The following is a 20,092-nucleotide window of genomic DNA, read 5'->3' on the forward strand; positions in this document are numbered from 1 at the left end:
CCCACTCCCCCAGGTGAACATAGACTGATATGGCAGGGAGACCATGGAGAACCTGGAAGGAAAGAATGGTATATATAAAAATTGTTTAAAATGAGGATATGGGAATTGTTCCCTGAGGATTAGGTGTTGAGAAGCAAGTCTGGAACCCGGTGAATTTTTTTCTGCTGTTGTTCCACCTTAGGGTTGCCAACTCTGACTGGATGTATAAAAACAACAAACTGCGGATGCTGGAAATCCAAAACAAAAACAGAATTACCTGGAAAAACTCAGCAGGTCTGGCAGCATCGGCGGAGAAGGAAAGAGTTGACGTTTCGAAACTACTTATGGGTGACTTAGTTCTAATTCCGGTAAGTTTCTTCAAAAACTCTTTTACTTACGCTCTTGTACATTCTAAGCTTCGAGCTGAGTACATCTCTCTTTTGTAGAGATATTCCACCTTCTCTTAGTCTCTTGCAGATGACTAATAATATCACTGATACATCACGATACACATTTTTTTTTTGCTCATTCACAGGATGTGAGCTTCTCTGGCTGGATCAGCATTTATTGCCCATTACTAGTTGCCATTGAGAAAGTAGTGGTGAGCTGCCTTCTTGAACCATTGCAGTCCATGTGGTTTAGGTACACCCGCAGTGCTGTTGGGAAGGGATTTCCAGGATTTAGACTTTGTAGCAGTTTGATACAACTGAGTGGCTTGCTAGACCAATTCAGAGCGAACCACAATGCTGTGGGTCTGGATTCATATGTAGGCCAGATCAGGTAAGGACAGCAGATTTCCTTCCCTAAAGGTAATTAGTGAACCAGATGGGATTTTACAACAATCAACAATGGTTTCATGGTCATCATTAGACTTTTAATCCCAGATTTTAATTGAATTCAAATTAGACCATCTGGCGCAATTCGAACCCAGGTCCCTGGGTTTCTGCATTACTAGTTCAGTGACAATACCATTTGGCCACTGCCTCCCCCATCATCACTATCTCATTAACATAACTATTAACCCATTATTCTACATCTCCCCCCAAGGCTAACCTCAACTTTTTAATAACCATCTTAAGTATTTTCTTAGCTATTTACATTTTCGAAGATCAATAAACCTCCTGTACTGTATCCAACTCCTACCCTTCCCCAGCATGCCCCCCCCACCCTTGCCCCTCCCCACCCACACCACCTCAAAGTCACTCTCATAAAGGGCTTCAATCTCCACAGCGTTCTTGGCTCTCTTGGAGGATGTTGTGGACACATCCGGTCTCTTGTCTTTTTCCTGGAAGATAAACATATTGGCGGATTGGAATAACAGCTTTCCATGACTGCTGGTACCTGGGCTGTGAGCTCTATGATGACTAGGCTGTAAGAGTTGTGATATCTTTTTAACGAAAGACTGATTCAAGAGAGAAGATTTCAGACATGGACGATTGCATTCTCTTGAACAGAAAGAGGAAAAACTTGCACTCTCTCTGGAACCTCCTGCTCCTTCCTCGCACACTGGAGAAAGGCCTGAGATGATGAAGTGTCTCCAGCTTCAAAGAGAATTTCACTGTTGTATCATTCACTGCTGCATTGACAACGAGAAAGGTATTCAATATCTGAGATTTGAATAAATCTGGAAGATAAGATGAATGAAGAAAATCGTGTAGACATGGCAGGATATGAAGAAAATATAATTTCACTACGGCACAAAGGGTACTAATTGCATTTTCTTTAGGTAGTGGTAACGTTGCCGCACTTGCTTCAGTGTGAGGCTGCTCCATTGTAGGCAATGGGATGATGGTATCAGCCTAAGGAGCTAAGGCTACACCACCTTCAACATTGGAATGAATCTCCAGAACTGGATCAAGATGGAATTCCTGTATAGGACTCTTCAGCTGTAGAAGCTCTGTAGTTTTGGCCTCTGCATCTGCACTGACTTTAGTGTAAGGATGACTTATAGGTGAGATTGAAGTGTAGGCTTCAACTTACTTTCACACAATCTACTAGGCTCTATCTTCGCTCCAGCAGTTTGAATCAAGCACTTTGTTTTCCCCAGTTAGCTCACTGTGGTGAGCCAGTGACAAACAACGCGTCTCATTGGTAGGTTCAGTGGGAGAAATGTACAAATTCACGTCTTCGACAGCAAACAGAGTGGACTTCTCAAAAAAAGGCAACAGAGGCTTTGTGTGCTTTGGAAGCAGATTCAAAGAGCATAACCATTTCTAGGTCCTCATGCTCCAATGGATCACTCGTTGCTGCAATAACCTCTTTCTTATAACCGTGGTCAGGAATGAGCCAACCTAGGTCTAGAAGCTCCTCTAGCGAATGGTCTCCGTCTTTTTCAGTGCCTTATATTTCGGCACCTTCTACCCTGTCTATGAAAAGAACTGAGATATCTAAAATCTCCTCCTGTGATCCAGTGGATGACGCTCCTGTAATAAAGAATACTTCACTGCTCAAAGAATAACCCTCACCAGCTGCTGCTGAATTGAAATCCATCAGTTCTTCATCCAACTTTGGAAACTTCTCCCCTATCGGTAGCTGGCTGTCTTGCCGTAGGACTTTTTTTTAACTTTTTCCAGAAGACCCAGTTACATCTTTATCCAGTAAAGATGTACTTTGTGCAAGATATAGAGAGTCTCGGTAATCTCTTGCCGTTGTGGCAAAGGGTAGCGGTTATCTGACCTTCTGCTTGAAGATCTGTGCCATCTGGGACTTGCAATTTAATTCTTGATGGCTGGATATGTACTGAGTTGAGCCAATCCAACTGGTTAGCCAGTACTGTAACACCAGCTCCAGTATCAAGTTTGAACTCAGTTTTAAAGCCCTTAACTTCGAAAGCAACTGACCAGAATTTTTGTTCTTGATCCCTTGCTTCTCCTAGGATAGCTGTATTCTCATTTCTTTCCTCATTCCAAATTTTATGGATTGTCTTCTTTTCAGAATTATTCTCTTGCTTTCTTCCTTTAACTGCACATTTAGATCCACAGAACTGCTTAAAGTGTCCTGTCCTTCCACACTGTAAACACTCTGCACCCCCTGCTGGGCAATCTTGCCTTTTGTGCTGCTTTTTAGCTCCACGGTGTGGGCACTTGAAAATGGCTGCTTCAGGGTATCCTGCTTTCCCTTGTTTTGGTGGGCTTTTGGGGGGTGGGGCTGCTACCTTTGGGCCCACCCAAGTAACAAGCTCATCCAAACCCTCAGTATTCCATGGATTATGGACCAATGCTGTTCCCTAAGATCTACCTGTGTAGCATATTGAACCACTTATTCGAATATTAGGTTGTCTTTTGTCTGCAAAAAATCTGACAGCTTTTTGTCACGGACTCTGACAACAGTGTGTTTGTGAATAAGTTTGTCTTTCAATGTACCATACACACAACAACTGGCTAGCACATACAGGTCAGTAAGGAACAATTCAATGCATTCCCCTGTGTTTTGGGATCTCTGATTGAATCACACTTGCACGTGATTTCATGGTTCTCTCTGCGGCTGACGTATGTATCAACTGCTTTCAGCACAGTTTCAAAATCTTCAGAAGCCTGTTCTATCCCCTGCCTCAGGTGGACATCATCAGTAATGCATACAGGAATGTACTAACTTGGTGGTTCTGCTTTTTGACAAGCAAACCCAACACTGCTTGATACCTCAGGAAGTGTTTTTTCCACAGCTCCCAATGCTGGCCCCTCTGTGGACATTCAGGGTTTACAAATGGCTGCAGAAAGGGCAGTGACTGCACGCCACGTGCTCACATCACTATTGATTCTAAAGAGTCCCTCTCACTAAGTCTTAAGATTTTTCCTTTGAAGAAGTCCTCTTCAGATCTCTCCCCTTGTGTGTCCTGTCCATGGCATGCCATTGTCAGATTGGTGTTACCACCGCTGCTATTATGGTTTGCGTTTGGATTTCACTTTGAATACTCTTTGGATCTCTCTCGGTTAACTTGTGGCCTGTTCTGGATTAGGAAGGTTTCCCATGACTTATGAATGACTAAGGTCCAACTCCAGTAAGTTTATTCAAAATCTCCTTTATTTACACTCTAGTGCATTCTAAGCCTCTAGGTAAGTACATCCCTCTCTTGTATAGACTATTCCATGTTCTCTTCTCAGTCCCTTGCACATGACTGCTGATGTCACTGTTCCATCATGATACATGAAACTCTCTCATTTCCAGAACCCTTAATTCTACAAGAACCCTTTCTATATCTTTAAATTCCTCCTGCCCAGCCTCCACAACCCTGCCTATCTCTGTAACCTCCTCCAGCCACTACAGTCCTCCGAGATCCCTGCGCTCCTCCAATTCTATCCTCAAGTGCACCCCGCCTCCCAGTTTTCCATGGCTCCACCATTGTTTGTGCCTTCAGCTGTCTGGGTCCTAAACTCTGGAATTCCCTCCGTAAACCCCTCAGCCTCTCTCTCCTCTTTGAGGACTCTCCTTAAAAGTTACCTTTTCTATCAATTCAATTGAATCGAAGTGAAGGGGTCAAACTTCATTTGATGACTCTTTGCCTAACATTCCTAGATTAGTTTATCAATTTACAATTCACTCCATCCTTACAAATATACCTGAAATAATGTTTCATACTGACCAGGAAATCTAACCTCAATTTGATTTACATTCAACTCACTGTGAGATCCCTTTCGTCAAACAAGGAATCTCTCCTATCTTTGGAGACATTTTAACTCTTACCACGATTTAACAGCACGTAACCTTACAAGGAGCTAGTTGGATACATTTGTAGTGACAGCCATTCTGAATCCCTATACATTTCAGCTTGCAGAGTGCCGGGACAGGTATCAAGAGAATCACTTTGGCACGCATAGCACTCGAGACCGTTCCATGTCGTACTTGCTTCCACTGAAATAGGACTACAAAATATTCGGGATTCCAAAAGCACTGCCTTGGGGATGAAGGCATCCTAGGTTATTATGTCATTAATTAGCAATTAATGCATCATCAGCTACACAGAACAATGCAGCACAGAAAAGGGCCATTCAGCCCATTGTTCTTGTGCCAGCACTTTCCCCATAGCCCTGCAATTTGTTCCTTTTCAAGTATATGATCCACCCAAGGGTGCTGATTAGGTTAACGTGTTTATATTACCTTGATGACTGGGATCATGACATAAGTCAGAGGTGCAGCAATTGGATTCCTGGAAATGTGTAGTCAACTCTGTGTTGTAAAAAATGGGTTCAGAACAATTTCCACAGCCTTTGACAATCTCTCTTGTTAGAGATTTCACTGAGAACACAAAATTTATTTATGTTTAACTCAGTAAACAAAACTGTCTCACTGTTTATCTATCAATCGATCTATCTATTTATCTATCTCTAATCCTCTCTCTCTCTACCTCTCTATCTATCTCTCTCTCCGTCTTTCTATCTCTCTCTATCCCTCTCTATCTAGCTATCTATATCTCTATCCTTCTCTCTCTCTATCTGTAGATCACCAGTATATCTTTCTTTCTATTTTCTAAATGTATACATTTTTGTTTGATAATCTCTAACTATAATTCATCTACATATTACTCTATCTATTTATCCATCTATCTATCATTCATTTATCTATCTGTCTACCTGGCTGTCTATTGGTCTGTCTGCTTTTCTATCTTACAAATTATCTAGCTTTCTGTCCATCTCTATCTATTCACCACTGTACCTTTGCAACCTTGCAAGGAATTCGAGTTATTTGGAGGCATTCTCACAGATTGTCGCTATTTTTAAGATGGTTTGGCATTTCAGGTTCCGAGCTGAATTGCAGACATCTTGCTGTTGAACTCACACAACTGAAACATTTCAGAGTTGAGGCTGGAATAAAACAAACAAGGAAAAATCATCCGTCACTGTCGGAGTCACATTGAATGGAGCTGATGTACATAGATCACAGAACCGGGCACTTTGGGAGTGTCCAGGACAACCCAGATTGCTTTAGAGCATAGGTCAGAGGTGCAGTCACTGCTGTAATACAGTGAAATACAGCCGCAAATTGATGCACAGCAAGATCCCACAAAGACCAATGAGAAAAATGACCAGAGAAGTGATAGTCCATCCCATTCCACAAGTGCTCTGCCCAAAGGCAGGTCTTTGGTTAATATTGAGAGATAAATATTGGTCCAAGACCCCGTGTGGAACTCAACTGGATCTTCAAATAATGGCTTTGGGACCATTAATGGCCACTTGAGAATTCAGTCAGGGCCTTGGTTTAATGCCTCATTGGAAAGAGGGTACCTCCGAGAGAGCAGCATTCCCTCAGTAGTCACTGGGCGTATCAGCCTGGATTTCATGTACTCAGTTCCCCAGGAGAAAGATTTTGAAGCCACAAACTTGTGGCTCAGAAATGAGAGGGTTACCCACTGAGCCACAGCTGACACAACAGCATCAGTATCATGGGGGGCTGGAGCTGTGGAATGGGTCTGGGATTGGATTATCATTGAGCAGAAACTAAACTGGAACAGTCATATAAATACTGTGGCTACAAGAGCAGACCAGAGGCTGGGAATGTTGCAGCAATTAACTACCCTCCTGACTCTCCAAAGCTTGTCCACCAAGGCACAAATCAGGAGTGTAATGGAATATTCTCCACTTGCCTGGATGTGTGCAGCTCCAACAATATTCAACAAGTTCGATACCATCCAGACAAAGTAGCCTGTTTGATTGGTACTCGATCCACATTTTCAACATTCACGGCCTCCAACACGGATGTACAGTAGCAGCCAGATGTACCATCTGCAAGATGCATTGCAGCAACTCACCAACGTTCCTTCAACAGCACCTTCCAAACCTGTGACCTTCATCATCTAGAAGGACAAGGACAGCAGGTGCATGGGAACACTACCACCTACAAGATCCTCTCCAAGCCTCCTGACTTGGAACTATACCGACCATTCCTTCATTGTCGGTGGGTCTAAATCCTGAAATCCCCTTCCTGACAGGACTGTGGGTGCACTTGAACCACATAGACTGCAACAATTGAATGAAAATATTCAATTGCATCTTCTCAAGAGCAACTAGCATTGAGCAACAGCTTACAAATAACAGCCATTTCCAAAGAATAAGTTTAAAAAGCAGCCACATTTCACTGGTATAAAGAGCACTCCCCATATGGGAATGGAATATTATTTACATATATATAATGGTGCCACTAATTATTATTTCTATTGAAATAATTAACCTGAGGAGATTAATAAGTGACCCATTTAATAAAAAGTCTCACCTTCAATAACTAGCGCGGAAATGATGAAAATGACCCAGAACAACTTCATCTTTCTTTGATCTTTGATATTCTGTGTGCAGACCAGTGACACAAATCTCTCCTCCTCAGTGCTCTGTGGATGCTGTTTATCAGTCAGCAAATATATTGGCGAGGAGGTGTGGCTAGATCCAGAATTTCCAGTTTCCTTGTGTCTTTGCCAAGGTGGTTTCCCTCCTGGTCGAATAACAATGAAGAGGTGTATTACTGCCTACCACCTTCCCCCAGAACCTGGGCTGGTTATTGTACATGACCATCTCACTATTGCAGGTCCTGTCTTGAGATGCTGCGAGGGGGACAGTTGGAATGAAAATGTACAAGCAGACCATTGCTCAGAAAACATCACTTACATGAGAAACCAGAAAAAAAAACTAACACAGAATGAGTTTACTATGTTTGGGATTTGTGGTCCAACTTTTTTTAATTCTTTCATGGGATGTGGGTGCCACTGGCAAAACCAGCATTTGTTGCCCATCCTAATTGCCCTTGAACTGAGGGCAGTTCAGAGTCAACCACATTTCTGTGGTTCTGGAGTCACACAGAGGCCATGCTGGCAGATTTCCTTTACATCAGTAAACCAGAGGGGTTTTTACAACAATTGATAGGTAGCTTCATGGATCACCATTACTGAGAAAGCTTTCAATTTCAAATTTTATTAATTGATTTTAAATTCCACCAGTTGCCATGGTTGGATTTGAACTCATTTCCCCAGAGCATTAGCCTGGGCCTCTAAGTTACTGGGCCAGAGTTTTTCGCTCGTCGAGCGGGTGTTCCCTGAAGGAACGTAAAATGACGCACGATGACAACAGGCGAGTGCCCCGACATCGTCATGCACTCACGTGATATTTCAGTCAGCGGGTAGCACGGGAGTTGGAGCTGTGCCTGCCATTAATTAAGCGGGCTACTAAGGCCCTTAAGAACTCAACTGACTTGAATTTTTCCGCTGCCTGTCCAACTGTTCAGTTGGCGGGCAGGCAAAAAGGCCAAGCGGCCTTTGCGTTTTTGGTGAAACCTCACTCACAGGCGGGATGAGGTTTCAACCAGTGATTTAAAAAATGTTAAACTTTTAACAATATATTTAACATGTCCCTGCTCATGTGACAGGGGACATGTTTCTCATTTTTAATGTGTTTGTTTTCTTTGTTAAAAATCTTCAGTTCCCTGAGGATCCAATACAATACTGTGCCCAGGAAGGCGGAGCGCGAGGGCATTTTGTAAAAAAAGGCGTCGAAACCCACATCAGTTAGTCCTGGGGGGGAGGGGGGAATCACGAGGGCTCAATGGGAACGATAAAGACAACCTGGACGTTGTACTATATCAGAAACTTGCTGGCGATTTAAATCCCCTAATGTGTTCACTTGAGCTTTTAGTTACCCTGAAAATTTTATCAATGAGGAAAGTTTGGATGGATTGGGCTTGTTGTCACTGATGCCGAGCTGGATGAGGGAAGAATTAGTTGAGGTCTATCAGATGATGGTGGGGGAGGGCTTGATTGAGTGTATCGGAAGGACCATTAGCAGAGAGGTCAATAACTAGGGGCCATAAATCAAAAATATTTGGCAAAAGGATTAGAGGAGAGTTGATAAGTAGATTTTTTTCCCTCACAAATATAGTGGCAGAATACTGGCAGAAAAGGCTCAGGGTCAGAGCGCCCCCTGTAGAACAATAAGCTTAGATGGTGAGATTTAGTAAAAATTGATCATTCTCAGATTAAATTTACTGAATAAGCTAACGGGCCAAAAGAAGCCATCTTAGAATTAACATGTGATTCCCTGATACTAACCACTTTTTATTTTGTTATACTAATGAACTGGGCAAGCCGGCAACAGATCAGAAAAGATCATGAACCTCAATTAATTTTAATTGAAGACATTAGATGAATCAATAGTTTAAAAGTTTTGGATAGATTAATAACTGTTTAAAAGGAAGTCTTTTAATAAAATATATTACACGGTAATCTTGAAAATCTTATTTTGAGTTCAACAGGAGGAGGAGAAAAATCAGTCACTTTTGGGGGGTGGAGTGGAGAATGGCAGGAGGAGAGTCAGAACACCTCCTGTAGAATTCCCAGCTCATCATATCGACTCAGTATGAAAGAGAACTCTTATTTTTCAAAAGCCAAAATGCTAGAAATGCTGGAAAACCTCTTGTGAGAATTGATTATTCTTTATTTCTGGAAGCACTTTATTGAATTTGTCTCCCTTCCATTTCCCCGCTCGGCAGCTGCCGTCTCTTTCTCACTCTCTCACTCGCTCTGTCTCTCCCCCTGAGTCAGACAGTGGCATTGGGTAGAGGGAGCAAAAACAGAAAATGCTGGAAAAACGCAGCAGGTCTGACAGCCTCTGTGGAGAGAGAAACAGAGTTAACGTTTTGAGTCCGTATGACCCTTCTTCAGAGCTAAAAAGAAGTAGAAAGTGATAGAATTAATACTGTTTAAACGGGTGGAGCAAGTGAAGCAGGATAGAAGGTGAGAGATAAGTGGGGGCTCAGGAGAGATTGACAAAAACGTTATGGACACTGGTGAAGACTAAACAAGGTGCTGATGGTGGCAAAATTGGGTGGAGGGAGTGTTTGCGTCTAGAAAGTTCAGCTGAGAGACTCGAGTGATGGGATCTGGGACAAAGGAGCAGGATTGAGTGCGGTACAGGAGCTGGCAGCCCTGACATGTCAGTTTGGCAGCTGCTCAGATGGACAGGAAAAGTTTCTTTCCTGATTCCCATGTCGGCTGATATAGTTAACAGTTCCCTCTCCTCAGGCTCTGACCCTCTCCCAGCTAAATCAACTGCCGTCAACTCTCTTCTGTAAATAAGCTTAGATGGTGAGATTTAGTAAAAATTGATCATTCTCAGATTAAATTTACTGAATAAGCTAACGGGCCAAAAGAAGCCATCTTAGAATTAACATGTGATTCCCTGATACTAACCACTTTTTATTTTGTTATACTAATGAACTAGGCAAGCCGGCAACAGATCAGAAAAGATCATGAACCTCAATTAATTTTAATTGAAGACATTAGATGAATCAATAGTTTAAAAGTTTTGGATAGATTAATAACTGTTTAAAAGGAAGTCTTTTAATAAAATATATTACACGGTAATCTTGAAAATCTTATTTTGAGTTCAACATAATTACTGCATGTACCTTACAGTGATACAAAATGTTTAACTATGTATTGAAATGTGTGCCAGTGACATCAAAGTTGCATGCAGTTTTTCTTTTTAATGACAGTTAAATATTTAACCCTTGAGCATTAAGTGAACTGGCATAGAAACAAAAAACTGCGGATGCTGGAAATCCAAAACAAAAACAGAAATACCTGGAAAAACTCAGCAGGTCTGGCAGAACAGAACCGTTCTGTTGAAAGGTCATGAGGACTCGAAACGTCAACTGTATTCTTCTCCGCTGATGCTGCCAGACCTGCTGAGTTTTTCCAGGTATTTCTGTTTTTGAAGTGAACTGGCATTACTGGTTCACCTTTTATAAGTATAAAACTTTAACTGTATTGTGTTACTTTCTTTAAGACTCTGCATTTAAATTAAGGATAGCTCTCTAGATTTGCTCTTGTAGTGCAAAATAAAGAAGACAAATCTACACTAGCTAAGGGAACAGCAGATAAGGACCACTGGCAGCTAAGACCTTGATCCATCAACCCACATGAAGCATTGGACCCCAGTTCAGAAATTAAGATTGAGCCTCAGTTTTAAATTAAAAGCTATTAATGAATTAATAGTTTTATGACAGGATTCATCTTTAAACTTACACAGTTGACCCAGAGGATGACTTTTTTTATACAAAAGCCTGAAGTGATATCGGGCAAAGGTGGGTTACATGGAATTAGATCACAGACTGCAGCGATTCAAGAAGGCAGCTCACCACCACCTTCTCAAGGGCAACTAGAGATGGGCAACAAATGCTGGCGCAGCCAGCGCAGCCCACATCCCGTGAATGAATGAAAAAAAATGTTGTTGTTGTGAGTCTGGATTTTTTTGGGTTGATGTGTCTGGAGTGGGACACAAATTCACAACCTCCTAAGCAGAGGTGGGGATGCTAACACCTGAGTCATGGATAACACTCCATTCACTGCTTCTCCATTTTTAAATTGCTCCATTTCCTCCATCGCTACTTTCCTTCCGCATGCCATTCTCCTGACACTGTTAGCATCTCATTCTAATGCAATCTCTGCTTAATCTCAGCCAGGCTAAGGTTTCATTGAAAGTAGGTTTACCACACCCGAACAGAGTAAAGTTGGACAGGGATCAGCCTGCCCAATTGCTTTTGCACTCACTCTTTCTTAAAGGAAACAATGACTTCTACCACTCAGTACTGTATCCACTATCTCCTAACCTCTCCCCTCATTCTCTGAGCAAAGATTTTAAATTGATAACCATTCATCTCTGACTCCACAGCCAGTAGAAACAGTCTTTCCCTGTTCGCTCCTTTGGAACTGTTATAATTTCAAAAAAAAATCCAAATTTCCTTCTTTCTTTCCTCAGAGGCTAGGAATCCTGCAGCAAGTAACTCACCTCCTAACTCCCCAAAGCCTGTCCACCTTCTACAAAGCACAAGTTAGGAGTGTGGTGGAACACTCTCCATTTGCCTGGATGAGTGCAGCTCCAACACACTCAAGAAGCTCAACACCAGCCAGGACAAAGCAGCCCATTTGATTGGTACCCTATCCTCAAATATTCACTCACTGCACCACCAACGCACAGTGGCCGCAGTATGTACCATCTACAAGATGCATTGCTGGAATTCATCAAGGCTCCTTCGGCAGTACCTTCCAAACCCACGACCACTACCATGTAGAAGGACAAGGGCAACAGATAGATGGGAACACCACCACCTGCAATTTCCCCTCCAAGCCGCTCACCATTCTGACTTGGAAATATATCGCCATTCCTTCACTGTGGCTGGGTCAAAATCCTGGAACTCCCTCCCTAACAGCACTGTGGGTGTACCTACACCACATGGACTGCAGAGGTTCAAGAAGGCAGCTCATGACCTTACGAATATACAAAGGTATGAATTAGAAGCAAGAGTAGGCCACTCGGCCCCTCGAGCCTGCTCCACCATTCAATAAGATCATGGCTGATTTGATTGTAACCTCAACCCCACATTCCCGCCTACCCTCGATAACCTTTCACCCCCTTGTTAATCAATAATCTATCTAGCCTTGCCTTAAAAATATTCAAAGACTGCTTCCAACATCTTTTGAGGAAGAGAGTTCCAAAGAACACGTTCTTAAGGGGAATTAGGGATGGGCAATAAATGCCCACATCCCTTGAATGAATCAAAAAAAGATTATGTTGAATTTGTATGAGACACTCTTTTGGGTTCAGCTGGAGTATTGCGTCCATGTCTAGACGCTACACTTTAGGAAAGCTGTGAAGATATTAGAGAGGGAGCAGAAAAGATTCATAAGAATGGTTCCAGGGATGAAGACCTTCAGTTATGAAGATAAATTGGAGAAGCGATGACGGTTTTCCTTGGAGAAGAGAAGACTGAAAGAAGATTTGATACAGGTGTTCAAAATTATGAGGAGTCTGGACAGAGTAGATAGGGAGCAACTGTTCCCACTTGTGGAGGGATCGAGAACGAAAGGGCACAGATTTAAAATAATTGGCAAAAGAAGCAAATGTGACATGAGGAGAAACTTTATCGTGCAGCAAGTGGTTGGGATCTGGAATGCAACGGCTGAGGGTGTGGTAGAGGTAGGTTCAACTGAGGCACTCAAAAGGGAATTAGACTGTTATTAGAAAAGGAAGAATATGCACAGTTATGGGGAGAAGCCAAGGGAATGGCACGAGGTAAAACGCTCATTCGGAGAGCTGGTGCAGACATGATGGTCTCAATGGCCTTCTCTGAGCTGTAAGAATTCTATGATTCTGTGAATGCATTGTTGAGGAACAGGAGGAGAACATTTTCATTGTAAGCTATAGAAACAGGAAGAGGCCAATCACTGCTGACTATAGGAACAGGAGAAGGCCATTCACTGCAGGCTATAGAAACAGGAGGAGGCCATTAACTGCAGGGTATAGGAACAGGAGGAGGCCATTCCCTGCAGGGTATAAGAATAGGAGGAGGTCATTCACAGCAGGCTATAGAAACAGGAGGAGGCCATTAACTGCAGGGTATAGGAACAGGAGGAGGCCATTCACTGCAGGGTATAGGAATAGGAGGAGGCCATTCACAGCAGGCTATAGAAACAGGAGGAGGCCATTAACTGCAGGGTGTAGGAACAGGAGGAGGCCATTCACTGCAGGATACAGGAATAGGAGGAGGCCATTCACAGCAGGGTATAGGAACAGGAGGAGGCCATTCACTGCAGGGTATAGGAACAGGAGGAGGCCATTCGCTGACAGAAGGGAAACAGTGGCGTAGTGGTACTAGCTATCCACATTTGTTTTATTCATTCATGGAATGTGGGTGTAACTGGCTAGGCTAGCATTTATTGCCCATCCCTAATCATCCTTGTTCAGAGGGCTTTCAAGAGTCAACCACATTGCTGTGGTCTGGAGTCACATGTAGACCAGACCAGGTAAGGACGGCAGATTTCCTTCCCTAAAGGATGTTAGTGAGCCAGATGGTGTCAACAATGTTATATTATTTCCCAGAATCCATTCTGTTCCTGGAATTTATATATATTACATTTGATCTTTACATTTTCCTCGTTTTATCACTTTTTCTTATCTTTAGGTTATTATTTTCTACAGTTAGTCACTGAATCCCTTTATTTATTATTTTAAAGTCCATTCCAAGCCTTATCTATCCTTTTAGCTGGTGCCTTGATCCCAGCGCTGCAACTCCATTTGTTTCAGTACGAGTGCCCATGTGGCGAAACCATACCCTCCCACACCAGTTTTGCAGCACCCATGTGTTTCCTTTGCAAAAGCAAAGTATTGCAGAAGTTGGAAATCTGAAATAAAAGCTGAAAATGTCGAATACACGCAGCAAATCAGCCAGCATTGGTGGAGAGAGAAACAGGGCTAATCTTTCAGGTCAACGTCTCAGCTGGAAGGACGTGGGCATCAGATGCAAGGGAGGTAGAATTGGTATGTGTTTTGAGTAAATCACGGTTTGCTATGGACAGGCTGGAACTGCGAAGTGTTGTACCTAAGTTCATATAGGCCAGAACTTTGACGTCAGCATGCGGAGGCGGGCCCCGCACGCCAATGTGTAAAATGACACACGGTGACATTGGGTGTGCGTCCCGACATCGCCACTCATCTATGGGCGGATGAGGTTTCCTGAAGGTTTTATTGAATAAATAGATATTTTTTTCACAGTTCATAAACAGGTCCTAGCTCCTGTGACACTGTCACACGAGGGGACATGTCTAAATAATTTTCATCTTTATTTAAAACTGTCAATATGAACTTAATCTCCCGGAGGCAGCTCTGTGCCTCGGAGATTTCTGTGCTCTTTCGTGCGCATGTGCAAAAGAGCACAGGCCCCGGCCTCTCCCTCTTCCCCCAGCCTTAATTGGCCTGCCCACATCAAATGATGGCTTGTAGACGAATGCAGGCGGCGATCGGCTCTGCACCCTCCTGCGCCTGCCCCCGCCCAGCCCGCCCGACAGGCAGAAAATTCTTCCCATAGTGATTTGTAAACTCTGTGATAAAGTGTAACATCATGATATTACCAATTTGGTTGGCTGTGTTGCTCGTAAGGGATGCCTGCACCAGTGCCCTGCTCAACATGATGCCATATCTGCTGTACCAGAAGCACCTCTGGTAACCATGCTATGAAAATGGATTTTTTTTTACATTTTGGGAATATGGTGGTATTTTATTGTAAAGAATATATAATAATTTTTTTGGGTTGTGGCTTTAAGACCATAAGACATAAGAGCAGAAATTAGGCCATTCGGCCCATCGAGTCAGCTTCACCATTCAATCATGGCTGATAAGTTTCTCAACTCCATTCTCACGCGTTCTCCCCATAACCTTTGATCCCCTTACCAATCAAGAGCCTATCTATCTCGGTCTTAAATACATTCAATGACCTGGCCTTCACAGCCTTCTGTGGGAATGAATTCCATAGATTCACCACTCTCTGGCTAAAGAAGTTTCTCCTCATCTCTGTTCTAAAAGGTCTTCCCTTTACTCTGAGGCTGTGCCCTTGGGTCCTAGTCTCTCCCACTAATGGAAACATCTACCCCACGTCCACTCTACCCAGGCCTTTCAGTATTCTGTAAGTTTCAATCAGATCCCCCCTCATCCTTCTAAACTCCATCGAGTATAGACCCAGAGTCCTCAAATGTTCCTCATATGTTAAGCGTTTCATTCCTGGGATTGTTCTCGTGAACCTCCTCTGGACCTTCTCCAGGGCCAGCACATCCTTCCTGAGATACGGGGCCCAAAATTGCTCACAATATTCTAAATGTGGTCTGACCAGAGCCTTATAAAGCCTCAGCAGCACATCCCTGCTTTTATATTCTAGGCCTCTCGAAATAAATGCCAACATTGCATTTGCCTTCCCAACTACCGACTCAACCTGCGAGTTAACCTTAAGAGAGTCCTGGACTAGGACTCCCAAGTCAGTTTGCACTCCAGATTTCTGAATTCCCTCCCCATTTAGAAAATAGTCTATACCTCTATTTTTCCTACCAAATTGCATGACCTCACGCTTCCCAAGTTGTATTCCATCTGCCACTTCTTTGCCCATTCTCCTAACCTGTCCAAATCCTTCTGCAGCCTCCCTGCCTCCTTAATTCTACCTGTCCTTCCGCCTATCTTTGTATCATCTGCAAACTTAGCCAGGATGCACTCAGTTCCTTCATCTAGATCATTAATGTATAATGTGAAAAGTTGTGGTCCCAACACTGACCCCTGCGGGACTCCACTAGTCACCATCTAGACCGGCCGCCATCCTGAGAAGGATCCCCTTATCCCCACTCTCTGCCTCCTGCCAGACAGCTAATCTTCTATCCATGCTAGCACCTTGCCTCTAACACCATGGGCTCTTATCTTACTGAGCAGCCTCCTGTGCGGCACCTTGTCAAGGGCCTTCTGGAAGTCCAAGTAGATAACATCCATTGGCTTTCCTTTGTCTAACCTGCTCGTTACTTCCTTAAAGAATTCTAACAGATTTGTCAGGCATGACCTCCCCTTGATGAAACCATGCTGCCTTTGCCCTATTTTACCATGCACTTCCAAGTATTCTGAAATCTCATCCTTAATAATCGACTCTAAAATCTTATCAACAATCGAGATCAGGCTAATCGGCCTGTAATTTCCTGTCTATTGCCTCACTCCCTTCTTAACAGGGGGGTTACATTGGCGATTTTCCAGTCCTCTGGGACACTTGCTGACTCGAGTGATTCCTGAAAGATCACCACTAACGCCTCCACTATCTCTTCAGCTATCTCCTTCAGAACTCTGGGGTGTAATCCAGATGGTCCAGATGATTTATCCACATTCAGACCTTTCAGTTTTCCTAGCACCTTCTCCTTGGTAATGGCCACCATACTCACCTCTGCCCCCCGACTCTCTTGAACTTTGGGGATGTTACTCATGTCTTCCACTGTGAAGACTGATGCAAAATACCTATTCAGTTCCTCCGCCATTTCTTTGTTCCCCACCACTACTTCTCCAGCGTCATTTTCCAGCAGCCCAATGTCCACTTTTGCCTCTCTCTTACCCTTTATATATCTAAAAAAACTCTTGCAATCTTCTTTTATATCACTGGCTAGTTTACCCTCATATTTAATCTTCTCCCTCCTTATTTCTTTTTTAGTTGTCCTCTGTTGGTCTTTGTAGGCTTCCCAATCCCCTGGCTTCCCACTGCTCTTCACCGCAGCTTTTATGCTGTCCCTGACTTCCCTTGTCAGCCATGGTTGTCTCGTCCTCCCTTTAGTATGCTTCTTCTTCCTAGGGATGAATTTTTGCTGTGTCTCCCAAATTACTCCCAGAAACTTCTGCCATTGCTTTTCCACTGTCTTTCCTGCTAGGCTCATCCCCCAGTCAATTCTGGCCAGCTCCTCCCTCATGCCTCTGTAGTTGCCTTTATTCAACTGTAATACTGTTATATCTGATTCCAGCTTTTTCCTCTCAAATTGCAGGGTAAATTCTATCATATTATGGTCACTTCCTCCTAAGGGTTCCTTCACCTTAAGCTCCCTTATCAAATCTGCCTCATTACACATCACTAAATCTAGAATTGCCTGTTCCCTAGTAGGCTCCACCACAAGCTGCTCCAAAAAGCCATCTCATAGACATTCCACAAATTCCTTTTCTTGGGATCCACTACCAACCTGATTTCCCCAGTATACCTGCAAATTTAAATCCCCCATAATCACTATAACCTTGCCTTTCTTACACGCCTTTTCTATCTCCTGGTGTATCTTGTGCCCCACATCCTGACTACTGTTCGGAGGCCTGTACATAACTTCCATTATGGTTTTTTTACCTTTGTGGTTCCTCAACTCTACCCACACAGATTCTACATCATCTGACCCTACGTCATTTCTTGCTATCGATTTAATTTCATTTCTTACAAACAAAGCAACCCACCCCCTCAGCCAATCTGCCTATCTTTTCAATAGGATGTATATCCTTGGATATTTAGCTCCCAGTCCTGATCCCCCTGCAGCCATGTCTCCGTGATGCCCACCACATCATACCTGCCAATTTCAATCTGCGTCACAAGCTCATTTAACTTATTTCGTATATAGCGTGCATTCAGATACAACACCTTCAGTTCGGTATTTCCTGTCCCCTTTCTCATTGTCGTCCCTTTATTTGATGTACTTGAAGTTAGATTCCAAGCCCTTTCCAAACACTTGGTCCTATTTTGTGTTCTGGAGACTTTAATAGCCTCTCCTGGGTTCTCCTTTCTTTTCAGTTTCCTCATAATTTTCCATGGAGTTGAATCCACCCCCCCTACCACCCCCCCCACAACACACGCTGATCTGCTGCTTTGTTTCCCATTAGTCATACTTCTTGGAGTTTTACCCTTCCCTTCCCCCCCACTTTCTAGTTTAAAGTCCTGTTGACCACCCTATTTACCCTTTTCACTAGAACATTGGTCCCAGATCGGTTCAGGTGGAGACCGTCCCAACGGTAGAGATCCCTCCTGTTCCAATACTGATGCCAGTGCCCCACAAAATGGAACCCCTCTTTCTCACACCACTCCTTTAGCCATGTGTTTACTTCCCGTATTCTCACGTCCCTGTGCCAATTTCAACCTGCGTCACAAGCTCATTTAACGTGGTTCGGGTAGTAAGATTGGACGGTGGCTGTAAAACTACCATGGCTTCAGTTTACAAGAGGTTCAATGGAGCAAGAAGAAGAAAATCTACAATGTTGCTGCCTCCTGGAACAGTGTGTGCCAGGTTGTACAGAATGGTGCTGGAATGCAGACCTGGTTTAAGAGGGAATGCCTAATTACAGCGTTTTGATGGCTCCTGACCAAGTGGCCAGATGCTGTGTGATGATAGCGCAGAAGATCAGCTCCTAGCCTGAAAAGAGAAAAGAGCTGAAACCTCTCCTGTTTTGTAAGACTCCAGTAGTCCTGCCATATTAGCTAGCTGGCTATTCCTCATATCGTTGTATCCTACTTTCATTGAGAGACCCGTGTCAGGGGGAAAAGGGAAAAATCACCAGTAGAAACAATAAAAGCAAGTTTCAATCAGAGAAACACAGACTGCAATTGCGTGTGTCTTCCTGCAAAAAATTTGGAAGAAAGCAATCAAAATCAACCCATCTAATCCTGAACTCCGGATTGGTGCTATTGAACTGTTTTTTCACCCTTAAAATCCATGTTTTGTGTGTCTTATGTGTGTGTGTGTGTGTTTGTGTATCAAGGTTTAAGAAAGGGAAGAGTTTAAATCATAGAGTTAAAAGATAGCAGTTCAAATTTCTTTCTTTTGCCACTGGTGACAGACAATTTGTTTAGTAAGCAGTTATTTACTTGTTAAGTTTACAAACCTGGTGCCTGTATTCTTTTAACCTAAATTAAACAGTTAGGTAGAATTAGGGCAATTTGGTAATCTGATTAAACTTCTCACATTTGTCACAGCTCGGAGAGCAGTGGGGCTTGATGATACAGAGCACTATCCCCAGTGAGTCGTGACACTGTAAAGAAGGGTGTGTTTTTTATTATTTATTCACGGGATGTGGGCTTCTCTGGCTGGGCCAGCATTCAATGCCCATCCCTAGTGGTCCTTCAAAATGTGGGTGGTGAGCTGCCTTCTTGAAACGCTGCAGTCTATGTGATGTAGGTACACCCACAGTGCTGTTAGGAAGGGAGTTCCAGGATTTTGACCCAATGACAGTGAAGGAACAGCGATATATTTCCAAGTCAGGATGGTGAGTGACTTGGACGGGAATGTCCAGGTATTGGTGTTCCCATCTATCCACTGCCCTTGTCCTTCTAGGTGGTAGTCAATGTGGGTTTGGAAGGTGCTATCGAAGGAACCTTGGTGAATTCCTGCAGTGCATCTTTTAGATGGTACACACTGCTGCTACTGTGCGTCGGTAGTGGACGGAGTGAATGTTTGTGGATGTGGTGCCAATCATGTGGGCTGCTTTGTCTTGGATGGTGTCAAGCTTTTTCAGTGTTGTGGGAGCTGCACTCATCCAGGTAGACGGGGAGTATTCCATCACACTCCTGACTTGTGCCTTCTGGATGGTGGACAGGCTTTGGGGAATCAGGAGGTAAGTTACTCGTTGCATGATTTCTAGCCTCTGACCTGTCCTCGTAGCCACAGTGTTTATATGGCTAGTCCAGTTCAGTTTCTGGCCAATGGTAACCCCCAGTATGTTGATAGTGGGAGATTCAGTGATGGTAATGCTATTGAACATCAAGGGGAGATGGTTGGATTCTCTCTTGTTGGAGATGGTCATTACCTAACACTTGTGTGGTGTGAATG

The sequence above is a fragment of the Carcharodon carcharias genome, chromosome 29 (genome assembly GCF_017639515.1).
Source record: "Carcharodon carcharias isolate sCarCar2 chromosome 29, sCarCar2.pri, whole genome shotgun sequence".
In the NCBI taxonomy this organism is placed as follows: Eukaryota; Metazoa; Chordata; class Chondrichthyes; order Lamniformes; family Lamnidae; genus Carcharodon; species Carcharodon carcharias.